The sequence below is a fragment of the Lontra canadensis genome, unplaced genomic scaffold (genome assembly GCF_010015895.1).
Source record: "Lontra canadensis isolate GAN:19392208 unplaced genomic scaffold, GSC_riverotter_1.0 scaffold33, whole genome shotgun sequence".
Classification (NCBI taxonomy): Eukaryota; Metazoa; Chordata; class Mammalia; order Carnivora; family Mustelidae; genus Lontra; species Lontra canadensis.
In genome coordinates this window covers 12593526-12606203 of record NW_022631027.1, presented here as the reverse complement: position 1 = coordinate 12606203, position 12678 = coordinate 12593526, and the positions used below count along the sequence as shown (strand labels likewise).

Sequence of the window (12678 nt, the reverse complement as noted above, 5' to 3'; positions counted from 1 at the left end):
GCTCATCACAAGTGCCCTCCTTAACCCCATCCCCTATTTAACGCATCCCCCCATCTTCCTCCCCTCTGGTAACCATCAGTTTGTTCTCTATAGTTAACAGTGTTTCCTGGTTTGCCTCTCTCTTTCTTTTTTCTTTTAACCTCTTTGCTCTTTTGCTTTATTTATTAAATTCCACATATGAGTGAAATCACATGGTATTTATGTTTCTCTTTCTTTCTACCTGGGCAAAAATATGGAAACTTCACAAATTTCTGTGTCATCCTTATGCAGGGGTCATGCTCATCTCTCTATTGTTCCAGTATATGTACTGCCAAAGTGAGCACTACCCACCGTATTTTTTTAATAGAGACTTTATTTTTTTTTAAAGATTTATTTATTTATTTGGGAGAGAGAGAAAAAGAAGGCCCATGTTGAGGGGGAAGGGCAGACAGAGTGGGAGAGAGAAAATCTCAAGCAGACTCCCTGTTGAGCGCAGAACCCCACTTGGGGCTTGATCTCACGACCCTGAGATCACAACCTGAGCTGAAATCAAGAGCCCGATGCTTAATGGATTGAGCCACCCAGGAGCCCCAATCTTATTTTTAGTGTATCCATTATTAGCCATATTTGGAAATAATTTTTAATAATAAGAAAATACATATATGTACATATATGCATGCATATTACACATATTATATATCATAGACATATCAAGCTGTTATTAACCATGTTTGGAAAGAAATTTTACTAACCTAGAGATATATACATACATATCTCATAATATACAAGTATGTATTATCGTACAAATAAGTATTTTATTGTGATGTAATTATGTATTATCATACAAGTAAGTAAGTATCATACAAGTAAGTATGATAATACATAATTACATCACAATAAAATACTGCCTACATTTAAAAAAGTAAACCTACCCATATACACAAATGCGTATATGCCTAGTATAGAAAAAGACTGGAAGGAAATAAATGAAAACCTTAACTGCATGTTATTCCTGTTTGATAGAAATGATGGGGCTAAAAGAAAAAATAATGTGAACAGACCTATTACAGAGATGTGATTTAGGCAGCATTTTTGCATACTTTTCAACTTGAGCCTCACTATAATCCTGTGGGTAAGTGCAGGAAGGTATTATTTTCCCCTTTTATAGAGAAAGGTGCTGAGGCTTAGAGAGGTGCTTGGTTTAATCAAGGTCAAAAGACAGAGCTGAAATTTGAACATGGGTCATTTGATGCCATATCTGGAGCCACTTTCATTTCACTAAACTAAATTGATCCTTTAAGATCATGTGGCTAGAAAATCTATAGCCAAAGGGAGGCCAGGAAATGGTGAAAACCTATAGTTATAATTCTTGAAAGTTTCACAGCTGCTAATACATAGGAAAAGTCGATTGAGATTCTAAGTAGTAAATGCAAATGAAAGTTTCTGGAGGGTTAACGGAAATTATTGATTATTCACAATATCTTTGCATGCTGGCTAAATTGAAGAGCCTTTTTCATGAGTCATCCCTGACTTTTGAGGGAAAGTAGATGGGTATTATCTTGGTCAACACAAAAGGAGACAGACTCAGAGAAGGGAATACACCTCACACACACACACACACACACACACACACAGTAAATAAGAGCAAGGTAAATTTCACATTCTCAGCTTCTGCGTGATGAAGCGTGTTCATATTCTTACCCCCCAAACAGGGTAGTCTTGTTCACAGGTGCGCATGAGCAAATGTACTGTTCCCTGAGATGCATACCTTTCTATTTTAGCTTATTTCCCTTCATATTCCATTTTGTGTTCCCAAATAAAAACTTGAGCATTCTTAGCCAAGAATTCTGGAATTAAAAAAAAAAAAAGCAGTGGAATAACTTTACGCTTATCAGAAAGCCACAACACGTAACCTTTACTCCTCCTTCCTTTGAAAAGAAACAAAAAAAAAAAAAACAAAAAAAATGTACTGTGGTTGGTACAGGAAGTCCCTGTGGGGTTTCTCCTGGGTGCCAATTATTTTTATCTTTCTGTATCATGTTTTTATTTCATTTCATCAGTAGGTACTCATTTGTATAAGTTATTTCTTCCTCTTAAAGAATTACCTATTTCATTCAAACTCTTAAAAGTTTTCCCTCAGTTTTCTGTTTGTCTGGCTAGAGTGCTTTGCCTTCTGAATTTTCTAAATATTTTTCTTAATCCATCAAATCACTTTGCCTAGATAGACCTAGTGTTCATTATTCCTAAAATATAAAATGCTATGCTAATTTATTTTATGCTTGATTCTACCTTTGTCTTATGGCATATTGAAAAGCATTCTCCACAAAGAAGACACTAGTAACTATTAATAGCTGATTTGGAAATATTATGACTCATACATATTTAGAATAGTGCCCAATATCAGTATATTTTGGCAAATATTCTTACCAGTACAAAAAGGAATGCTTTGTTAGTTCTTTTGTTTGTTTGTTTGTTTGTTAAAGTTCTGTTAGGTCTTATCAACTTAGAAATCATAACCTAATGCCCCAGAAGGAGGTATGTTCATCTCTGGTTACATCTTTCCTGGCCCTCTCAATCTCATATCACCTCATTTAACCCCCTGTATTTGGACTCTTGACAATTAAGAACAAATTATTCGTGTGGTTAGAGTGCTGTACATAAAAATATGCTAGATGATAAAAGGGCAACAAAAACATACTCGGGACTATAAAGTAAGACCAGTACTTGCTGGAGAATATAGTTGCATTAGGTTAGGCATTTTGAACAGTTCTGGGACTTTCCTAGGTTTACAGTATACTTAAGGAAGGGAACTAAACATACTCATCTAAACTTAAATAGCAATATAAACCAAACAATAATCAAGGGAGTATAAAGCATGTCAAAATATGTTCTGGAGGGGATCTTAGTTTCGATTGGGAGAATTGTTTTCTTGTGGAGTCACCAAAGAAATCTGGATAGAGAGTTGGTAAGAATGACTGCAACACAGTGAGTAATAACATCAACTTTAGATCAAGACAGGCTTGGGTTTGAATTCTGACATGGTGATCTTGAGCAAGTGATTTTACTTCTCTGATTGCTGGTTGTTTTCTATTAAACGGGCTGAATAAAACTTACTTTGTAGATGTGTTGGAAAAATGCAACAAAATGAAGTATGTAAAGCATGCAGCTTAGCTCCTGCTGCACAGAAAGTGCTGAACAAAGGCAGCTGTAATTAACGGGGTTGGAGCTTGAATGATAGGTTGTAATTCCGTGGTGGGGGTTGGGATTGAGGAAGTAGGAGAGACAGGACAGAAAAATAAAGGCAGAAGACCTTGCGGTTGGGCAAAGGCATAAACAAGGAGGAGGAGACCTAAATATGCAGATAGGTTTAAGAAGAATATAAAGGGACCGTACTGAAGGTTTTTGGGGGGCCAAGGGTGTCACACCATTTATCTTGAACAGAGGCAATGTGTTTCAGATCACAAATCATTTGACCTTAACAGGCGGCTTGGCATCTTCCTTTTGGATGCTGGTTTTTGGCAAAGCAAATATCCTATATTTATTTGTTTTTTTTGCTTCATAGCACCGTGGAGCATCTTACACATTACATCGTTCTATTATGACACATCTGTGAGGTAGGAAGAGCTCTGGATAAAAATGCCTCACGTGAACTGAATGGTCCACAGCAGGTGATTGTGCTGTGGAGATGGGCCTGGCTCCAGATTTCCTTCTTCCCAGAGCCTCCCTGAAAAAGCCCATGTGGCCAATCATGGCATTTCTCATTCTACATCTGCTCGGGGTGGTGGTGGGGGTGGCACGGGGGAGAGGAAGGAAGGGCCCTGAGCACTGTCAGGACTCGAGCAAGAGGCTTCCAAGTCTTCAGCAAATGGGTCGTGCAAACAGTTTTGCTCTACATACAGGGAATATGGATCTGTAATTATGAAAACACTTGCGTGTAATTTCCACAATAGCAAGGTGTCAACAAGCAGGTGCTTCCTTGTGTTTGCAAAAAGACTCATCTCACTTCTAAAATGTTTATTTTTAAGATATATTTCATGTTTGACTTGTGCTTTCCTTTGCAGATGATCACAGTTGTTTCTCCTTTTCCTCTGGTGAATGAGGAGGGGAGCAGAGATGGCAAACATCTTATGAAGCCAGGTAAACTTTGGAGGACGTTTGTATTCACCAAAGCCGTAAAGCTGAGGCAGAAATGGCCTCTCTGGATTTTCCTCATTGTTTTGGGAGCAGTGAAAGGAGAACACAGGCTGAAGGAAATGCTCTCATGCAGAATTACAGAGGTGAGGACTTGCCTGGCAAGGATGCTCAGGGACCATCTGACTGATGTTTTATTTTTACAGAAGACAGCTGAAGCCAGGAGAGTTCAAGTCAGTGATTCTCAACCTTGACTACGATTGACATCACTTGCAGAGATTTAAAAACAATTTTTTTCTGGGCTCCATCTCCAGGGTCTCTAATGGAGTTGGTTTGGGGTGTGGTTAGAACACCTAGAGTTGGGGCGCCTGGGTGGCTCAGTGGGTTGAGCCACTGCCTTCGGCTCAGGTCATGATCTCAGGGTCCTGGGATCGAGTCCCGCCCCGCATTGGGCTCTCTGCTCAGCAGGGAGCCTGCTTCTCTCTCTCTCTCTCTCTCTCTCTCTCTCTGCCTGCCTCTCTGTCTACTTGTGATCTCTCTCTGTCAAATCAATAAATAAAATCTTAAAAACAAAACAAAACAAAAAAAACCACCTAGGGTTTTAAAACTTCCCCAGGTGATCTTCCATTCAACTCCAGACTGAAAGCCATTTGTTTTTGTTCCATGAAATGTACAGTACCACATGTACTAATGAACGGCCATGCTCTCAATAGCAAATGTCAATATGGGCAGCCATGGTATGTCACTAGGAGCCCAGACTGCTAAATCTGGTGATTTTCTCAAGCCTCCAAACTTCATTCTGCAGAGTCTTTTGTACATCTTTCTGTTGGCATTTCTTTCACAGCCATGTCATGTGGTGTGCTGTTTCTTTCTTTCTTTCTTTTCTTTGTTTTTTTTTGCATTTTTTAATGTTTTAAATTTTTTTTCTTTTTATAAATTTTTTTTTTAATTTCTTTTCAATGTTCCAAGACTCATTGTTTATGCACCACACCCAGTGCTCCATGCAATACCTGCCCTCCAGAATACCCACTATCAGGCTCACCCAACCTCCCACCCCCTGACCCTCCAAAACCCTCAGATTGTTTTCCAGAGTCCATAGTTTCTTATGGTTCGTCTCCCCCTCCAGTTTCCCCCAACTCGCTTCTCCTCTCCATCTCCCCATGGCCTCCGTGTTATTCCTTATGCTCCACAAATAAGCGAAACCATATGATAATTCTCTCTCTGGTCTGCTGTTTCTAAACTTGAAAAATCACGTTATCAGAAAAGTAGTCGATAAAGGCATCATTCTGAGGTGTAGCTGATGAATCGGTAAGACCTCCCTTTGCTGTGTTTGTATTTTAATCAAAACCATATGCCCTGCTAGGAAAAAGCCTTCATGATACAAACTTGCAATAATAACTCAGAGATAATTATATACTGTCTGTGAAGAGAGAATCAGATTTTCCCTATTGGGTCTGCAAGCTGGATTGTGTCAGGAGAGCCTCAAGGTCTCTGGCTGTAAGCACGTGGATTTGCAAGCTTCTCAGGCCATTGTGCCTGAGGATGAAAGACTGTCACTTCAATTGCAAAGACAAGGATTTTTTCTTTGCGGTTTGGATGTTTTCTCCCTATTCCCAACCCTTCTAAACATGGGGGCGGGGGGTGGCGCTGAAGTCAGAGTACTTTTCCTGGACAAAGCTGAAGAATGCCTGACTGTGCCTGGCCAAAGTGTGCCTCTTCATGGTGTATAAAAATCTGGAAAACTGCAATGATTCTGCTAGCCCCATACCTGTACCTAAACCTAAGAAGCCTGCTTTGTGCCTCCACTATGTGTTATTTGTAGTGTTCGTCTTAAGACCTTGCCTGGTTATTTCCAAAAAGTTGCATTTAAGTAAGTAGGCAATTATGAGAGATATTTTGAGTACCTGTGTCTCCTACAAGTCTTCACAGAAGTCTAGATACCAATTTGTTCATTAATTGAATTCCTACTGTCCTTGCATTGTTGATTTTCTTCTCTAGGATAATAGCATTTGATTCTTCCTACAATAGGATTATAGCTATGTGTCGAATTATCTACTAGAAGTATGCCTTTTTAAAAATTATTTTTATTAATATATAATGTATTATTAGCCCCAGGGGTACAGGTCTGTGAACCGTCAGGCTTACACACTTCACAGTGGTCACCATAGCACATATCCTCCCCAATGTCCATAACCCAACCACCCTCTCCATACCCTCCTCCCCCTAGCAACCCTCATTTATTTTGTGAGATTAAGTGTTTCTTATGGTTTGTCTCCTACTCGATCCCATCTTGTTTCATTTTTTTTCTTTCCTTACCCCCCAAATCCCCCACCCTGCCTCTCAAATCAGAGATCATATGATCTGATCATATGATCATATGGTCAGAGAGAGCATAATACCCTCTAGTTCCATCCACATCATTGCAAATGGCAAAATTTAGTTTCTTTGATGACTGCATAGTATTCCATTGTGTGTGTGTGTGTGTGTGTGTGTGTGTATGACACATCTTCTTTATCCATTCATCTGTTGATGGACATCTAGGTTCTTTCCATAGTTTGGCTGTTGTGGACATTGCTGCTATAAACATTCGGGTGCACATGACCCTTTGGATCACTACATTTGTATCTTTAGGGTAAATACCCAGTAGTGTGATTGCTGGGTCATAGGGTAGTTCTATTTTCAACTTTTTGAGGAACCTCCATGCTGTTTTCCAGAGTGGCTTCATTGACTTGCAATCATACCAACAGTGTAGGAGGGTTCCCCTTTCTCCACATCCTTGCCAAGACCTGTCATTTCCTGACTGGTTAATTTTAGCCATTCTGACTGGTGTGAGGTGGTATCTCATTGTGGTTTTGATTTGTATTTCTCTGATGCTGAGTGATGTCGAGCACTTTTTCATTGTCTTTTGGGCATCTGGATGTCTTTGCAGAAATGTCTGTTCATGTCTTCTGCCCATTTCTTGATTGGATTATTTGTTCTTTGGGTGTTGCATTTGGTAAGTTTTTTATAGATTTTGGATCCTAACCCTTTATCTGATATGTCGTTTACAAATATCTTCTCCCATTCTGTCAGTTGTCTTTTGGTTTTGTTGACTGTTTCCTTTGCTGTGCAAAAGCTTTTGATCTTGATGAAGTCCCAATAGTTCATTTTTGTCTTGCTTCCTTTGCCTTTGGCAATGTTTCTAGGAAGAAGTTGCTGTGGCTGAATCAAAGAGGTTGCGGCTTATGTTCTCAAAGATTTTGAGGGATTCTTTTCTCACACTGAAGTCTTTTATCCATTTTGAGTTGATTTTTGTGTGTAGTGTAAGGAAATAGTCCAGTTTCATTCTTCTGCATGTGGCTGTCCAATTTTCCCTACACCTTTTGTTGAAGAGACCGTCTTTTTTCCATAGGACGTTCTTTCCTGCTTTGTCCAAGATTAGGTGACCATAGAGTTGAGGGTCTATTTCTGGGCTCTCTCTTTTGTTCCACTAATCTATGTGTCTGTTTTTGTGCCATTACCATACTGTCTTGATGATTACAGCTTTGTAATAGAGCTTGAAGTCTGAAATTGTGATGCCACCAACTTTGGCTTTCTTTTTCAATATTCCTCTGGCTATTCAGGGTCTTTTCTTGTTCCATATAAATTTTAGGATTATTTGTTCCATTTCTTTGAAAAAAAGTTGATGGCATTTTGATAAAGATTGCATTAAATGTGTAGATTGCTTAAGGGGCATGGGCATTTTCACAATATTTGTTTCTCCAATTGATGAGCATGGAACGTTTTTCCATTTCTTTGTGTCTTCCTCAATTTCTTTCATGAGTACTTTATGATTTTCTGAGTACAGAAATGTACTCAGTATGTACAGTATGATTTTCTGAGTTCGTTATTTCCCTCTTTGGTTAGGTTTATTCCTAAATATCTTATGGTTTTGGGAGCAATTGTAAATGGGATCAACACTCTAATTTCTCTTTCTTCTGTCTTGCTGTTGGTGTATAGAAATACAACTGATTTCTGTGCATTGATTTTATATCCTAACACTTTGCTGGATTCCTGTGGGAGTTCTAGCTGTTTTGGAGTGGAGCCTTTTGGGTTTTCCACATAAAGTATCATATCATCTGCAAAGACTGAGAGTTTGACTTCTTCTTTGCCAATTCAGATGCCTTTTTATTCTTTCTTTTTTAAATTTAATTTTATTTCTTTTTGGTGTTCCAAAATTCATTGTTTATGCACCACACCCAGTGCTCCATGCAATATGTGCCCTCCTTAATACCCACCACCAGGCTCACCCATCTCCCAACCTCCTCCCCTCCAAAACCCTTAGTTTGTTTCTCAGAGTCCACAGTCTCTCATGGTTTGTCTCCCCTTCCAATTTCCCTCATCTCACTTCTCCTCTCCATCTCCCAATGTCCTCCATGTTATTCCTTATGTTCCACAAGTAAGTGAAACCATATGCCGATTCAGATTCCTTTTATTTCTTTTTGTTGTCTGATTGCTGAGGCTAGGACATCTAGCACTATGTTGAATAACAGTGGTGATAGTGGACATCCCTGCCATGTTCCTGACCTTAGGAGAAAAGCTCTCAATTTTTCCCCATTGAGAATGATATTCACTGTGGGTTTTTCATAGATGGGTTTGATGATATTGAGGTATGTATCCTCTATCTCTACACTTTGAAGAGTTTTGATCAAATTTGTGTTTGATCTTGGATCAAGAAAGATGCTATACTTTGTCAAATGCTTTCTCAGCATCTATTGAGAATATCAAATGGTTCTTGTTCTTTCTTTTATCAATGTATTGTATCAGATTGATTGATTTGTGGATGTTGAACCAGCCTTGCAGCTGGAATAAATCCCACTTGGTCATGGTGAATAATCCTTTTAATCTATTTTGGTGAGAATTTTTGCATCCGGGTTCATCAAGGATATTGGTCTATAATTCTCCCTTTTGATGGGGTCTTTGTCTGGTTTTGGGATCAAGGTAATGCTGGCCTCATAAAATGAGTTTGGAAGTTTTCCTTCCATTTCTATGTTTTGGAATAGTTTCAGGAGAATAGGTATTAATTCTTCTTTTAATGTTTGGTAGAATTCCCCTGGGAACCCGTCTGGCCCTGGGCTCTTGTTTGTTGGGAGATTTTTGATGACCACTTCAGTCTCCTTATTGGTTGTGGGTCTGTTCAGGTTTTCTATTTATTCCTGGTTCAGTTTTGGTAGTTTATAAGTCTCTAGGAATGCATCCATTTCTTCCAGATTGTCAGATTTGCTGGCGTAGTTGTTCATAATACATTTTTATAATTGTTCGTATTTCTCTGGTGTTGGTTGTGATATCTCCTCTTCCATTCATGATTTTATTTATTTGGGGCCTTTCTCTTTTCTTTTTGATAAATCTGGCCAGGGGTTTATCAATCTTATTAATTCTTCCAAAGAACCAGCTCCTAGTTTCATTGATGTGTTCTACTGTTCTTTTGGTTTCTATTTCATTGATTTCTGGTCTGATCTTTATTATTTCTCTTCTCTTGCTGGGTTTAGACCTTCTTTCATCTTCTTTCTATAGCTCCTTTAGGTGTAGGGTTAGGTTGTATACTTGAGACCTTTCTTGTTTCTTCAGAAAGGTTTGTATCACCATATACTTTCCTCTTAGGACTGGCTTTGCTGTGTCCCAAAGATTTTGAACAATTGTGTTTTCATTTTCATTTGTTTCCATGAATTTTTTTAATTCTTCTTTAATTTCCTGGTTGACCCATTCATTCTTTAGTCGGATGTTCTTTAACCTCCATGTATTTGAGTTCTTTCCATTTTTTCCTCTTGTGATTGAGTTCTAGCTTCAGAGCATTGTGGTCTGAAAATATGCAAGGAATGATCCCAATCTTTTGGTACTGGTTGAGACCTGATTTGTTATTCTGGGTGTGATCTATTCTGGAAAATGTTACATGTGCACTAGAGAAGAAGGTGTATTCTGTTGCTTTGGGATGGAATATTCTGAATATATCTGTGATGTCCATCTGGTCCAATGTGTCATTTAAGGCCTTTATTTCCTTGTTGATGTTTTGTTTAGATGATCTGTCCATTTCAGTGAGGGAAGTGTTAAAGTCTCCTACTATTATTGTATTATTGTTGATGTATTTCTTTTATTTTTGTTATTAACTGGTTTATATAAGTGGCTTCTCCCGTGTTAGGGGCATAGATATTTAAAATTGTTAGATCTTCTTTTTGGACAGACCCTTTATGTATGATATAGTGTCCTTCCTCATCTCTTAGTATAGTCTTCGGCTTAAAATCTAATTTATCTGGTATAAGGATTGCCAGCCCAGCTTTCTTTTGAAGTCCATTAGCATGGTAAATTGTTTTCCACCCCCTCACTTTAAATCTAAAGGTGTCTTTGGGTCTAAAATGAGTTTCTTGTAGACAGCATATTGATGGGTTTTGTTTTTGTTTTTTATCCATTCTGATACCCTGTGTCTTTGATTGGGGTATTTAGCCCATTTACATTCAGGGTAAGTATTGAAAGATATGAATTTAGTGCCATTGTATTGCCTATAAGATGACTATTACTGTATATTGTTTCTGTTCCTTTTTGGTTTGTTACTTTTAGGCTCTTTCTTTACTTAGAGGACCCTTTCAGTATTTCCTGTCGGGTTGGTTTAGTATTTGCAATTTTTTTAAATTTTTGTTTGTCCTGAAAGCTTTTTATCTTTCCTTCTATTTTCAATGACAGCCTAGCTGGATAGAGTATTCTTGGCTGCATATTTTTCTCATTTAGTGCTCTGAGTATATCATGCCAGTTCTTTCTGGCCTGCCAGGTCTCTGTGGCTAAGTTTGCTGCCAGTCTAATATTTCTACCATTGTATGTTGCAGACTTCTTGTCCAGAGCTGCTTTCAGAATTTTTTCTTTGTCGCTAAGACTTGTAAGTTTTACTACTTGATGATGGGGTGTGGACCTATTTTTATTGATTTTGAGGGAGCTTCTCTGTGCCTCCTGGCTTTTGAAGCTTGTTCCCTTTTCCATATTAGGGAAATTCTCTAGTATAATTTACTCCAATATACTTTCTGCCCCTCTCTCTCTTTCTTCTTCTTCTGGGATTCCAATTATTCTCATATTGTTTTGTCTTATGGTATCACTTATCTCTCACATTCTCCCCTCATGGTTCAGTAGTTGTTTGTCTCTCTTGCTCAGCTTCTTTATTCTCTGTCATTTGGTCTTCTATATCACTAATTCTTTCTTCTGCCACATTTATCTTAGCAGTAAGAGCCTACATTTTTTATTGCACCTCATCAAAAGCTTTTTTATTTCAACTTGGTTAGATTTTAGTTCTTTTATTTCTCCAGAAAGGGATTCTCTAATATCTTCCAGGCCTTTTTTTGAGCCCAGTTAGCACCTTGATAATTGTCATTCTGAACTCTAGTTCTGACCTATTGCCAATGTCCATATTGATTATGTCCCTAAATGTTGGTACTTACTGCCTCTTGTTCTTTTTTGGGGGGTGAGTTCTTCTACCTTGTCATTTTATTCAGATGTGAATATATGAATGAGAGAATAAAATAATAAGAGGGTGGCAAAGACCCCAGAAAAATATACACTATCCAAATCAGAAGAGACCTTCCAGAAATCCAAAAATCGACTGATTTTCTGTTCCTAGAATTGCTGCTCTTCTTCTCTTCTATCTCCTGTTGATTCTGTAAGTGTTTGGAATGATATGATAACTATCTAGCTGAATTCCTGGGACCTAATGCTGTTTCAGTCTGCTAATCCTCCACCATCTTGCTTCCTCTGAAATATGCCTTTAAAAAAAAAAAAAAGATTACTTTATTCATTTGAGGGAGGGTGGGGTAGAGAGAGAGGGAGAAAAGCAGATGCCTGCTGAGCATGGAACCTGATATGGAACTTGATCCCAGGAGCCTGAGATCATGAACTGAGCAGAAATCAAGAGTCAGATGCTTAATCAACTGAGGCACCGAGGTGCCCCTGGAAATATGCTTTTATTATATTATCATTAGTAAGATATGGAAAGAGAGGAGAGAAGGGGCTATAAAAGAATGCTGAAATTAATCATGAGGACCTAACTCTGTGTGTAAGAACTTTATGCCTGACTTTAAGTTTTGGCATGATTAATTAGCCTGTATCAGAGTTTTCCTCCCACCAAAATGTATATCAATATGGAAAAATATATAAAACAATGATTTGAAGGAAACGGGCAGCAACCAATGCAAGGTTAAGGTCTCTGAGCTAAGGGAAACACATGAGTTACATCCTGTATTCACCCTGATTTCTCCCCGAGTGCAATTTCCAAACCCCTCTGTGGGGGCATAGAGCCCAAGCTGAAAACAGCAGTTTTGCTATCAGAGGAAACAGGCTGGTGTTTGGAGTTACCATGGTGACTGGGATTTGAGGGGTAGGGTCTTAGAAGAGAGCTACAGAGGACCCTCAAAAATCTACACAAAAAATCACATCGGGTCTTTGGCTGACTCATAAAGTTATGCATGCACAGAATGAAATTTCAAGAGCTGGAAATTTTCAAGAGAAAAAATGCAGGGAGGCTTAAATATAATCAGGAATTTTAATTTTTACAACTCTGAGGAGACATTAATGTTT

General features: G+C 38.4%; 1 pseudogene; it reads right to left on the bottom strand.

The window, feature by feature from the left end:
• Nucleotides 1–226: 226 nt before the first annotated feature.
• LOC116873497 lies at nucleotides 227–323 on the bottom strand (annotated as a pseudogene).
• Nucleotides 324–12678: the final 12355 nt, after the last annotated feature.